Source organism: Pan troglodytes, chromosome 21 (genome assembly GCF_028858775.2).
Source record: "Pan troglodytes isolate AG18354 chromosome 21, NHGRI_mPanTro3-v2.0_pri, whole genome shotgun sequence".
NCBI lineage: Eukaryota > Metazoa > Chordata > Mammalia > Primates > Hominidae > Pan > Pan troglodytes.
Genome location: NC_072419.2, coordinates 45,448,634 through 45,461,553, shown reverse-complemented (window position 1 = coordinate 45,461,553; position 12,920 = coordinate 45,448,634). Strand labels below are relative to the sequence as shown.

General features: G+C 41.4%; 1 long non-coding RNA gene across 1 annotated transcript; it reads left to right on the top strand.

The window, feature by feature from the left end:
- The first annotated feature begins 330 nt into the window (after positions 1 to 330).
- Positions 331 to 11,270, top strand: LOC104003579 (uncharacterized). The gene is made up of 4 exons (XR_676251.3): positions 331 to 524; positions 8,930 to 9,095; positions 9,380 to 9,495; positions 10,223 to 11,270. It is a non-coding gene; the product is annotated as an uncharacterized LOC104003579 (long non-coding RNA).
- Positions 11,271 to 12,920: the final 1,650 nt, after the last annotated feature.

The window sequence follows — 12,920 nt, the reverse complement described above, 5'->3', positions numbered from 1 at the left end:
AAGGAAGGATCCAATACATCAACATAAAAAAGAATATACTGTTTGAGAAGTAGAAATAAAAACAGTATTAAAAACTAGGAATTATTCAGTGTGTACTACATAACAGGCAAAATGCTAAAACCACTTAAATATGCAATTTCATGTAATCCTTAAAAATAATCTCATTAGATAGGCATTATTGTGATTCCAATTTTAGAAATGAAGAAACTGAGACACAGAAAGGTTAAGTAACTCACCTAAAGCCACACAGCTAGTAAGTGGAGGGGCTGGGATTCAAACTCACGTCTTTCTGACATAATAAAGTAAGCCCTGGGCCACAAAGTTATATCACTCAGCTCTTTAGAACAGCTAAAACTGCATCCAATCACTGTCTCTTGTACCAATCTAAAATCAGTGCCCAGAAGACTCAAATTTTACTGGAAAACAAAAGGGAAGCCAAGTGTCCTGAGACTGCTAAATTCCACCAACCACCAGACAGCTCTCTACAACAAAGAGTTAATTGGCAGCTGTGAGACTTGAGGAAGGTGAGTAAATCTTTCTAAATCTCCCTTTTTTTAATGGCGTACAGAGTCATGGTAAAAATTTGGGTAAACTGTCTAGTAAACCAGCCATGTTCCTGCATGTATTTCCAACGCCAGGAGCAATGGTGAGTTCCTGGGATACAAGGACCAGCAGAGCAATCTCCTTTGCCTGGCAACTTCACAGACCAGAAGGAGGAGGATACTATTGTGACAGCACAGAGGATGGAGCAACCAACTGTATAATGATGGAGAGGAGAGTGCCATCAGGGAAGGTTACATCTAAGAGGGCTCTTAAAGGGTGAATAGGAGTTTTCCAGGTGGATAAAAGAGCAAGAAGCACTTTCAGGGAAGACTGCAGATATGAAAGTGTTTTATAAATGGTAAAATGTGATTGCATTTGCCTCAATAACTGGGCAACACCATGTCACGAACAGACCAGTTTAGCCTATGCATCCATGTTTAGAAACCCTTCGTTGTCATCCATTGTGACCTTCAGCCCCACTATAAGATTCATTTCCATAGTCCCACTACTGAAGTGATAGGATTTCTGACACACTCCAGCTGTGTCACCAGGGAGGAAGGTTATGCTGGTTAGTTAAGCAGTAGACAGTCTCCAGCAGTTAAGTGACAAAATCAGCTCAACCAAGTGACTGTCATTATATTAACACTCCAAGTAAATGACTAACTAACTGACTGCTTGACTTTTCAACCAAGCATGCTGCAACATCTTTACAGATTGCAGATCTATTTAGCCACCTCTGTGCCTGAAACCCTTAGAAGGCTCTTTCTGAGAAGTTTCTACATGAGCCATAAATGTGTGCAAAAGCAAAGGAGAATCAAAGCGGTCCCTTGATGATCAGCTGCACATGTGCCTAATACCCCAACATGGAGCTTTGGTCAGGTCAGAAGAGAAGTCCAAGAGACCCAAGGCATGGAGACTGAGCCCCTGCCAGCTGGTAGCTGGGGCCTAAAGTACTTGGAAGAAGTAACTGGCTGGTACCTGGAAAAAGTCAGTCCAGGAAAATGTGGGAGAAAAATGGCAATATCTGTAGACTACAAAGGACCTGTGTTCTACCAACTAACTCCTGGTAGTAGATTGTATTATTCTTCAAAATATTCACTGTCTTTTGCAGGGAAAAATTCTATGTCTTCCATCCCACTTAGGTTGGATTCGGCTATGTGACCTGGGCTGACTCTTCTTAGGAGAGGGTTACATAGCCACTGAGATTTGGGCAGTGTTTGTTACCACAGTGGAACTTAGGCTGAGCTGATATATCCACCCCGGCTCCTGGAATTAATTTTTGCAAAGAATGACTGTGAGCATTTTTAACATACAGGGATGCCACCCCTAGTAAAGAGGCAAGGTCCAAAGAATTTCCAGGAAATGTTCATCAACTTCTCTACACTCAGAGCAGTGGTCCTCAATCAAGGTCTATTTTGCCCCCCTGAACATATGACAACATCTAGGGATATTTTCAGTGGTCATGACCAGGAGGCTGTTACTGGAATCTAGTGGGTAAAGACCAGGGATGCTGCCAAACATTCTACAATACACAGGACAGCTCTCTACAACAAAGAGTTATCCAGCTCCAAATGTCAATAGTGCTGAGGCTGAGAATCTCTGCCTCAGAGAGAAACCAGGAAAGGGGTAGAAAGAAGTGGGCTATATATCGTATTTAACAGCAAGAGCATGTAACATCTACATGCCATTATTGAATTTACAAAGTGTTTGCTCATACATTCTTTCACTTCATGTTTATGATACTCCTGAAGGATTCATATTTTTATCCTATCTCATCAATGGGGTAACAGAAACCCAAGCAAAAATCTTACCTAAGGGCATATTTGTAAGTGGAGGGTCAGAATTCTAGCCCTGTCTTGCTACCCTACTTCCCTACCATGTTTCATTAAACCAGAGCTGTTTACAATGTCATTTCCTCCAGGATGTTAATCAATACTCTGTCTCTCATTCAGGGGAAGTGTCTCAAAGACAGATTTGGTTAATTTCTAAATCTTTCTAATCCCTTTGAACATGGGGTTCAGCAAAACAGACATACTGCTTGATTCATTTGTTTTGATAAGGATAGCTTTGTTGTAATTATGTATGGCAATACCAAGTGCAAACTAATCAATTACCCTGGTACATCTTGTCAAAGTAACAATGCCTTGGAGAAGTCTCTAAACTACTGACCTCTTAAATCTTTGCTGAGAAGTGGAACAAAACCACGGCAGGGATTCTTGGTGGAAAATCATCTATTGCCCAACCAATTAGCCAACCCACGATGCTGAATGCTCTCTACTGGAGCATTCCAGTGATGCATGAGTTTTCTTGCTGCATGGGTCTAATCAACAAAGGCTGGTAAAGAGAAAGGCATATCAACAGTGGGAAAACTGTCATCCAAAAATAGCAGTGCAAGTCAGACAATTTCCAAAGCAAGTTGTGCAGTTCCTATTGAGGTCCCATAGCTCATTTGTAGAAAGAACAAAACTAGAGACCATTCACATTAGTCATCTGTACCCTACCCATTGCCAGGGCTCAGACAAACCTTCCAAATCCATCCAAAGACTTCTCACTACTAATCCTGACAGGTAACTATAGCCTAAAGGCTGGAGGGAAGATAACAATGATAGACATGAATCAATAAGTATTCTTATATTGGCATATGGCTAAATATAATTCTTCATCAATATAATTATCTATTACATTTTACAGTGATTATTGTGATTATTACTGCACTTGGAAGCTGCTTTTATGGCAATGTATTAATCTGGTAGAAGTTAAAGAACTGAGTGAGAAGTACACGAAATATGTGTGATCCCAGGAATAGATGTGAACGTAAACTTTTTAAGCTACCTATTTATGACCTTAATTTCTGACAATAATTTTGACAGAAAGTAATAAAAAGGGACAAGGTAGAGTAGACAGAGCCCATTGGATGTGGAAAACTGATAAGACGTTGGGGTCTTCCATCAATTTCTTGTAACAGTGCTTAGACAGCCTCCTGCAGAGATGAATCCACTAATTTGCATAGTAGATGAAGAGCCTGCTCTGTAGCAGATGCTCTTGACATCCTGCCTAATATCCCCTTGGCCCACCTGGGTTACCTGCAGTGGCAGATGGAAACATTTCCAGGACACTGGCTCTTCCCACCTCTAATGCCTCTTCCTACGTCTTTCTTCTCTGCCTAAGGGCTTTATCTATCACTCCTTGAGTGTGTTGACCTGCTGCAAGCACAAATGTCCCCAGATGCAATCTCCAAATGATGGCGTAGAGGAATCAGTGGATAGATGTCCCAGCCTCCCCCCTCCAGTGGGAAGACTTTACAGTGTATACCACACACTATTTCAGTGGGTCCCCAGCAGAATTGACCCCAAGTGGCCCACAGCTATAATCTTACACTCACCAGCATGCCACTTGTTTGGCTTGTTTGTCTTTTCTCCTCCCCTGTTCTTCTTTCCCTACTTCTCCATTTTCTGGGATCATCCTCCAGATAAACAAATGAGCTTGCATCCAACTCCTCCTCTCAGAAGGATGTGAACTAAGACCCTACCCTCCTATAAAATAAAAACAGAACTCTAATCCTCCTTGAGGTTCAAGGATTTTTTTTAAATGTATGATAGACTAGGGTGAACTGGAATAAAGCCAGGGGGCAGGGAGGAATCACGATCTGGAGAACAAACGCTGAGAAGGAAGAGACACTAAAATAAAGAGGCCAACACAGCCTTGAATGCCTAAGGGATGAAGAGAGTCTGCCTCCATGTAGATGGATGAGGCTAATTCCAGCCTTCCACTTGACCTAAACTTCCCCTTCCAGCCCAATTGGTTGGGCAATAGATGATTTTCCACCAAGGATCCCCACCATGGTTTTGTTCCACTTCTCAGCAAAGATTTAAGAGGTCAGTGGTTTAGAGACTCTCCAAGGCAAGTGGAAGCAGCAGCTGCTACCCAGTGTTTATTACTTCTCTTTAGTTTCCTCTAAGAAAACTGCCTCTCTTCATTGTGCATATCTTTGGTGGGAGGGTTATTAGAGGTGACCACTTCAACTTTGGGAAGCCAAAGAGAAATGATCCTCCTCCTTCTAGCCCAGTACAGTCAGGAGTAGGGGCAGGCTTGTGGAGGAAGGTTAGAAGGCTTACACTCTCCATGGGGACTTCTAATCTAGGGAGAAAAAGGAAGAGGTGGAAATAAATGGCTAGAGTCCATTCATTGCTGCATAGCACAGGGGCCCCAACCAGATCCTTCTTTCCATAAAACAATTGCTGGGAGTCCCGATTCATATATCTACAGAGCTCTTAGCTAGCCTGGTCCATGATGCCTAACAATTCTGAGATCCCGAACATCCTGCCAACAGATTTCCTTTCACCTAAATGCAGTGAAGTTTCTTTCTGTTTTTATAACCCGGAATCTTAATTGTTATTTGCATATTTGCAATATGAGCATTTGGGGTGGGAAGCTGTGTGGGGGCGGGGAGGGATAAGGAAGTAGGGAGAGAGGAAGGGAGGTAGGAAGTAGGAAGGGAGGGAGACCACTGAAAAAGTTTTAAAATCTAAGAATAAGAACTGGAAAATATTTTTGGAGCCTAGACAGTTTTGCAATAAGACATTCATCAAATGAGCATAAATCAGAAGGAGGAAGTGTTCTTTGTCCTTGTCACCTCTTGGAACCATTATTGCCTGGATAGTTAAAGGAGATGCACCTTGAAACCACTAGGAACACACAGCTGCAACAGAGCCTTCAAATTACAAAGTCCCAGTGCAACTAACCACAGCATACAGCATCCAGCATCCCATAACAAAGGAAAGTCCTTTTACTCACTCCACAAGAGGGATGACAGCATCAGAGCTGGGTACACGAATCCAGTGTTAGGGTCCACACCTGAAACAGCTACCCTTGGGGGTGGCATTGCTGGTGGCACTCTCAGGGAGATAAAACAAGATGCTGTAACGTCAGGGTGTGGCATAGTCATCCCAGGTTTATCTGGAAAAGGAGAGAATGACAACAGGACTGATTTATGAACACATGGAAGCTTCTCTAGAAATCCCTCAAGCCATTTGGAAAGCAGAAGCATGGAAGAGACTGACCTTTCTACAATCAAGTAGGTGGGATTTGGAGCTTCCCAGCTCTTTACTGCAACTGCATCCAGTGGACTAACCAAGGCAGAGTATTTGGGTCAATGTCAAAGGCAGAGTTCTTGAGTAAAATGCCTGGCCCCCTTGAACTTCAGTTTCCTATTCTATAAATTATATCACCATCTATCTCATTAGGCTGTTGCAGGGCTTCAGGGAGATGACATATATGTATTTAATAATACATATTGTTGTTGATATATATTGTTGTATATTGTATATGTTGTTAGAGCCTCATCTCAAATATGCACTGAACTAAATCTTAGATTAATGATTTACATGAAAGAAGGAAACAGAAGCTCAGACGGACGGGGCTGAGAATGTGATGCATGCCACCCCAAGATCCCCAGGCTGAGCCAGATGACTTTATGAGCTGGACAGCAAACCATCTTTCATAGCTGCTCCATTTTCCTCCTTCCCAAAGCTGCAGTCTCATTCAAAGAGGATTCCCTCTCCCAATAAAGGAGGCCTGTTCTGCTATTGAGGTTATGGTAAGGAGCTCTGTGCCAAACCCACCAAAAACTCAGCTCAGCCTCTGGGAGAAAACTGAAATCAATATTGATCTAATCACAGAATTCACTAAGAATAGAAGCAAAGAAATAAATTTCAAAAAATATTGATAGACCTAACTATAAAAATTAAAAATTCAACAACATACTGAGAAAAAAAAAATTCCAACATGTACGATGAAGAGTTAATATCCTTAAGGTTACGGGTTAGATCACTCTTAAGAGCAGTAAGAAAACAAATGCTGAGTTAGGGAAACATGATCCATGGACAGACAGAGAAAGTTCATGTAAGAGGAATGATAGCCAGGAGCAGTGGCATGCACCTATAATCCCAGCCACTTGGGAAGCTGAGGTGGGAGGATCACTTGAGCCCAGGAGTTCAAGGCTGCAGTACACTATGATTACACCTGTGAATAGCTACTGCACTCCAGCCTGGACAACACAGCCAGACCCTGTCTCAAAAAAGGAGGAGGAGAACCATAAGTTACAAAGATTTAAAAGGTTCATCCTACTAATAATCAAATAAATGCGAATTAAGACAGCAATGTGATTTCATTTGTAATCTATTAAATTTGCAAAGATTAAAGAAAACTCAATGTTGGTGACAGTTGAGCAATCTAGGCACTCATCGATTGCAGTGCAATCTGTATCAAGGATGCTGAAAAATTATTCATGCCTACTTAACAATTTTATCCTAAGGAAATAATTAGAAATGTGAACAAATATTTATTTACAAATGTGTTCATCATAATATGACTTATGGTGGCAAACAAATGGATCAACCTGACTAGGAAACAACAAAGAAATTAGTAAATAGCATATGGTTCACCCATATTGTGGAATATTATGAAGTCAATAAAGAACATATTTTGGGATACATTAAAAAATAGGTTACAGAACAATATATAATATGACCCCACTGTGTAAGAAATGAAATTATATTTACACATATTGTGTATATATAGAAAAAGGACTGATGTTTTCTACTCCAAAATGTTTGTTGTGGTTACCCTTAAGGAGTGGGATTATAAAATTAATAGAATTTACACCTGCATGATGTTAGCGGCAAGAAATAAGGAGGACTGATACATGGACCCAGTCAGATGGAAACTCAGAACCTTCGAAATGCAGGATTTTTTCTTAATGAGACTCTGACCTCATGAGACTGTAACATTTGGGTTACATAAATTTAAGAATGGATAAAGGGATATGAAAGTAAATATGAGGGAAATTTTTAATTAATACAGAAAATACTGCACAGCTATATACCAATGGTCTTGATTTTAAAAAAAACTGTAATTTCCTAGAAAAATCACAATGTTATAATGACCAAAATTAATTAAATAATATTAGGAAATCTGAATACACTGATTCTGATGGAAGCTCTGGCCTATAAAGTAGGAGGCAGAAATAAGTGGTTAACTACTGAAAATAATCAAAATAGGTATCATTTGCAAATGTTATTACTGTAAATTTAGAAAACATAATACAAGAATTTGATAAACTAATGAATTTATTATATCTCATTAGATGACAAGATACAAAATAAATGTATATAAATCTATACTTTCCCAGACTTTCACTGACTTTTATAAGTGAAAAATATTCAATCCATAGTAGCAAAGTCATTGAAAATTACTCAATTACTCAGTGCTCAAAGAGCAGTTACCCTTAGTATCAGGGTGCCATGTTGTTTTTCCTAATTCTAAGCTCTGTATTTTAAGAACTTTAGAAGTAACATCATCATCTGAAACATATTGAAGAAAACCAAGGTTTTGTCCTCATTTCCTATTTGATTAAACTCAAGCTTTTGTTTTTTCCCTTGTTTTGAAATTCCCTATTAATGAAACTCAGACACTTGGAAATCAGCCACTGCTTTCCTTAGACCTTATGTAAATATCTGAGTGGTGGTTCTCCAGGACATAAAAACTGGTCACCCAGGCTCTCCCATCTTTGAAAATTCAGCAGTCTATTGCAATGTTAAAGCAATAACAACACTGTCACAGCTCATTCTTCTACCTGTGGCTAGAAATTGTCTTTTGGCATTTTTTTGTGAGGTATCTTCTGAATTCAAAGACATTAAAACATGTGAGACAGGGAAGCATGCATCTTGGAATTAAGGAAGGGGGTTATCCTAGAAATTTAACAAACATGATCAACTTATGTAAGATCCTATGAGTAGAAGAAAGGGAAATCAAATCTGGTTGCACCTACCAAACCAGTGATGGGGATATTTTGTGATAAAGATTCTGGTGATAATATTAATGATGTTGGTAACAGTGAAGAAAATTGATGGGGAGGAGTAGAGGTGAGTAAAGAAATGGTCATGGATGAGTAGCATTGGGATGGGTGTGGGGATAAGAATAGGAACAGAAATGAGTGACAGTAGCCATTGGGATGGCCATGGGAATGGGAGATAAGAATAGGAACAGGAATGGATGACAGTGGGCATTAGGATGGGAGTGGGAATGGGAGTGGGGATAAGAATAGGAATGGGAATAGGTGACAGTGGGCATTAGGATGAGTGTGGGAATGAGAGTGGGGATAAGAATAGGAATGGGTAACCGTGGGCATGAGGATGGGTGTAGGGATGGGATCGGGGATAAGGATAGGAATGGCAATGGGTGGGCATTGGGTTGGGAGTCGGGATGATGAAGAGGAAGGGAAAGCTGAGCACACAACATACACATCATTACTATTAGGGTAAAGTATCTTCGTGGATGTGTGAAAGGAAGGAAAATCTCTCCGGATTCCTCTCTTCTCCCACTTAAGGTATCATGGGTGTGTCTAAAGGAAACGTTAAGCTTCTGGTGTTTCTCCCTAATCCTCGGAGCAACGTTCTCAAATCAGACTCCTCTCATCCCAGATGACTCAAGAATGCTTGCTATTTGATCTCTTTCTAAGAGAACTTCTGATCCAATTCCAATCTGGTAAATAGGTTAGTCTTGTGACTTGCTGTGTCCTTGGCCTCAGTTACACCCACCAGTGGTGAACATATAAGTGAGTGAATATCATATTAGGTCACTTTCAGAGACATTAAGTAGAAGGAAAGCTGAAAAGCCTTGTATAGACTTCAGATGCAGGTTATGGGGAAGAAGGACATGGAGGAACCTTCATTTGACACATGTATTCCAGCCCTGTCCTCTGCGTTTTGCGTACACGTTCTCATTTAATTCATCCAACAACCCCCTATGATAACATACAAATATTCCCACTTCACAGATAAGAAAATTGAGACTCATAGCCTCTCTTACTCAGCTGTTTACCCATGGAGGCAGGAACCAAGACAGTTCTGCACAGCCGTCTATCCCCAGGATCTAACCCCTGGCTGCCACATAGTAGGTACTCAGTGACTAATCATAAAATTAGATATTGCAACCTAAGGATGCCAACTGCCAAATGGCAGAGCCAGGACTCCCACCCAAGTCTGGCCCTTTCCTGTGCTATTTTTCCAGTACATAGTTGAGGATTTTAGATTTCCTTGGGTTTTCAAAGGAAATTCTTATGAAACTAAAATTTTCCCTGTGTTGCCTTTCCCCTCTGGAAGCATCTTGGGATGTTTTGAGGGGAAGGCAAATAGGGAAAATGAAATTGAAGAGCAGGAGCCACTCCAGACATGACGGAGGTCCCCACAAATATTCCCCGTGGGCCTCATTACACATTTGAGCAAACATTACCTTCACTCACAGCTAAATTTCCTGTTTGCTTGGCTGATCAATTCCTCATCAAATTTTAATGCGGGGTTCAAACCGTCTGTGGTGTTTTAATTAGGCCTAAGATTGCAAAGTGTCTGAGGCAGGGCTGAGCCTCATCCAAATCCTGCTTCCCATTGCGGTGTTGCCAGGAGGGGTGGGGGGCTGAGCAGAGCTGGGCTGGGCCAGAGCCAGACACTCGGCAGACCCTGTTCCTAGGTGCACTGTGCTCTCTAGTGGTGGCAATCTGCAGAGAAATGGGCTGTGCAGCCCCAGGGGCTTGGAGCCCTCTCCTGATTCCTTCCAATCCCTGAGAGTGTATAAGCTGCCTTGCCTGCTTTCCTGCTGCCTCTCTTCCTTTACTACAAAACAGAGCATCCTGGTGGCCTTATGGAACTGACAAACACTAATCAACACAACTAGTGTGCCTGGTGCTATGCTAGGAGGCGACAGAAGAAAAAGACACAAGACCTGCCTTCAGTAGCTCATAATGGAGAAGACAGTTGTACATACAATTTGACACGATGGATGGCGTGGCTGGGACATATATGTGACAATATATGTGACACTGGTGATGGGTGCCAGGAAGACAGACCCAGTGCTCAGGTCATTAGAGGGTCTGGTGGGCCTCCAGAACATCAGAAACCAAAGTGGTTCTTTTCAGAGCCAGAGGGTGAACCAGGTAGTCACGACATAAGGATATTGACAGACATTGATCAAAATAGATCAATGGATAGATCTCAATGTCCAACAACCTTCCCCCCTTCACACCCACTTCTCCACGTTGACCCTTCCTCAGCTCAGATCTTCAGGAAGGCTGCCCCAAAGCTTTGCTCCTGCCCCGACAAGATATATCAGGATGTCCAAAACTAACCACCTAGAAACTGTGTCCTTTGGAAGGCCTCCCTCCTTGTCCAGACTGGGCTACTTGCAGTTATAGTTTATTTGCACTTTAGGATAGTCAGTGTCCACTACTATATTCAAGGCTCTGAGAAGTCCTGCAGAAAAGGAAGCTGGATCATTTTGCTTAACGCTGTGTCCTACAGGCTCCTTTGTATACAGAACACTAGTTAACATCTTCCTCTATCTCTAATGCTTTCTGATCTATGCCCTCCACAAGAAGACCTATGCCTGGTCTGGACTAGCCACAGTTTTCCTAAGGACGACAGTATGAGGTGAGTCACAAAGTGCCCAACATTATCACCAATAGTATGTCTAAGTAATTTTTAATTTAATTCCAGATGCTGTCAGTCCTGAGAGCAAAATGCAACTTGATAAAGGACAGCTCTGATGGGGACCACATAAAAAAGGCTGCCCAAGTTCAACAGAATAGTGAGAAGAAACGGAGACCTATTTGAAAGATCAAAGATTGATGCTCTTATTAGATTTGGGGAGGAAAACAGTAAAATTCATGCTTGATTGAAATTACTAATGTTTCTAATGTATTTACTGATAGTAGAATGTAATTAGCTGAATTCAGTGGCCTCCAAACTTGGCTGAGTGTCAAAATCACCTGGGACATTTTTTAATTGTGCCAATTCCTGGGCTCTATCCCTCAATACTCTGATTCCATAGAACTGAGATACTGCTGATGCTGCCAGTTGCAAGAACACATTTGAAAATGATTGCTACAGTTCACTATTTCCCTCAACTCTGTTCTGTGAAACACCAGCTCCACAGGATAATAACACATCTTACCCAAAACAGTTCCATGTTAATAGTGTTGAGCTCACAGTGTGTGCCAGACACTTTGCTAAGATGGGGGTAGAGATGAGAGAGAGAGAGTCATCTTGCTTGATCCTCATACTCATCCCCAGTAAGATTATCTTCTAACTTTCTGGACAAGGAAACTAAAGTATAGAGATGGATGGCTTGCCCACGGTCACACAGTAAATAGTACCATCCCTTGACAGGCCAACAATGATGTCCCACTGCTAGCTGATTGGACGGTGGTGTCAGTCACCGAGATGAAAACAGGAAATGAAGCTGTTATGGGAATAAACGGAAGAAGTTGGTGTGTTTGGTTTCAGACACTCTGAATTTGAGGTGACTATGAGATATCCAGGTAGAAATGTCCACCAGGAATTAAATACATGGGCTAAAGACCACAGAGAAGATTTGGACCGAAGTTAAAGAGCTGAGAGTTGAGGATGTTTAGATGGTAGTTGAGACCATCCTGGGCCTCCATTTCCTCTTTCCAAAACGGAACATATCAGTTATCATCAATATGCCTTACATTGGTTCCTCACTAAGTTCAATATAGAATTACCATATGATCCAATAATTCCACTGCTAGTTATATACCCCCAAAGAATTGAAAACAGGTGTCCAAACAAAAATTTTTACACAAATGTTCATAACAGCACTATTTACAATAGCCAAAAGGTAAAAATAACACAAATGTTCAAAAACTGGTGAATGGGTAAACAAAATATGGTCTGTTCATACAATGAAATATTATTCAACCATAAAAAGGAATGAAGTACCTACGCATGCTACAACATGTATCAGTGGATGATAAACGTTGATGAACCTTTGAAACATTATGCTAAGTGATGGCTGGGCACAGTGGCACACACTTGTAATCCAAGAGCTTTGGGAGGCCAAGAAGGGAGAATCACTTGAGGCAAGGCGTTCAAGAACAGCCTGGGCAACATAGTGACACCCATCTCTACAAATTTTTTTTAATTAACCAGGTATGGTAGTTCACACCTGTAGTTCCAGCTACTTGGGAGGCTGAGGTGGGAGGTTCTCATGAGCCCAGGAGTTTGAGGCGGCAGGCAGTGAGCCACATCATACCACTGCACTCCAGGCTGGGCAACAGAGTGAGACTAGCAAAATTAGATGTCACCCTTGACATAAAATATAGTCTGCTTCTGATGTAGAAAAAAGAAACTACATTATTTCTGGTTCATATAAAAACCATATGTGTGCATGAAATGTGGGGACAGGAATAAATAGATTCATACAACCTTCAATCAATAAATTTGCCCTCTCAGAGCTTACGTTCCAGTGGACAGCCCACTTAAAGAAAGTGAACACCTGCCACCCAATCGATTCCTCTTCATGTC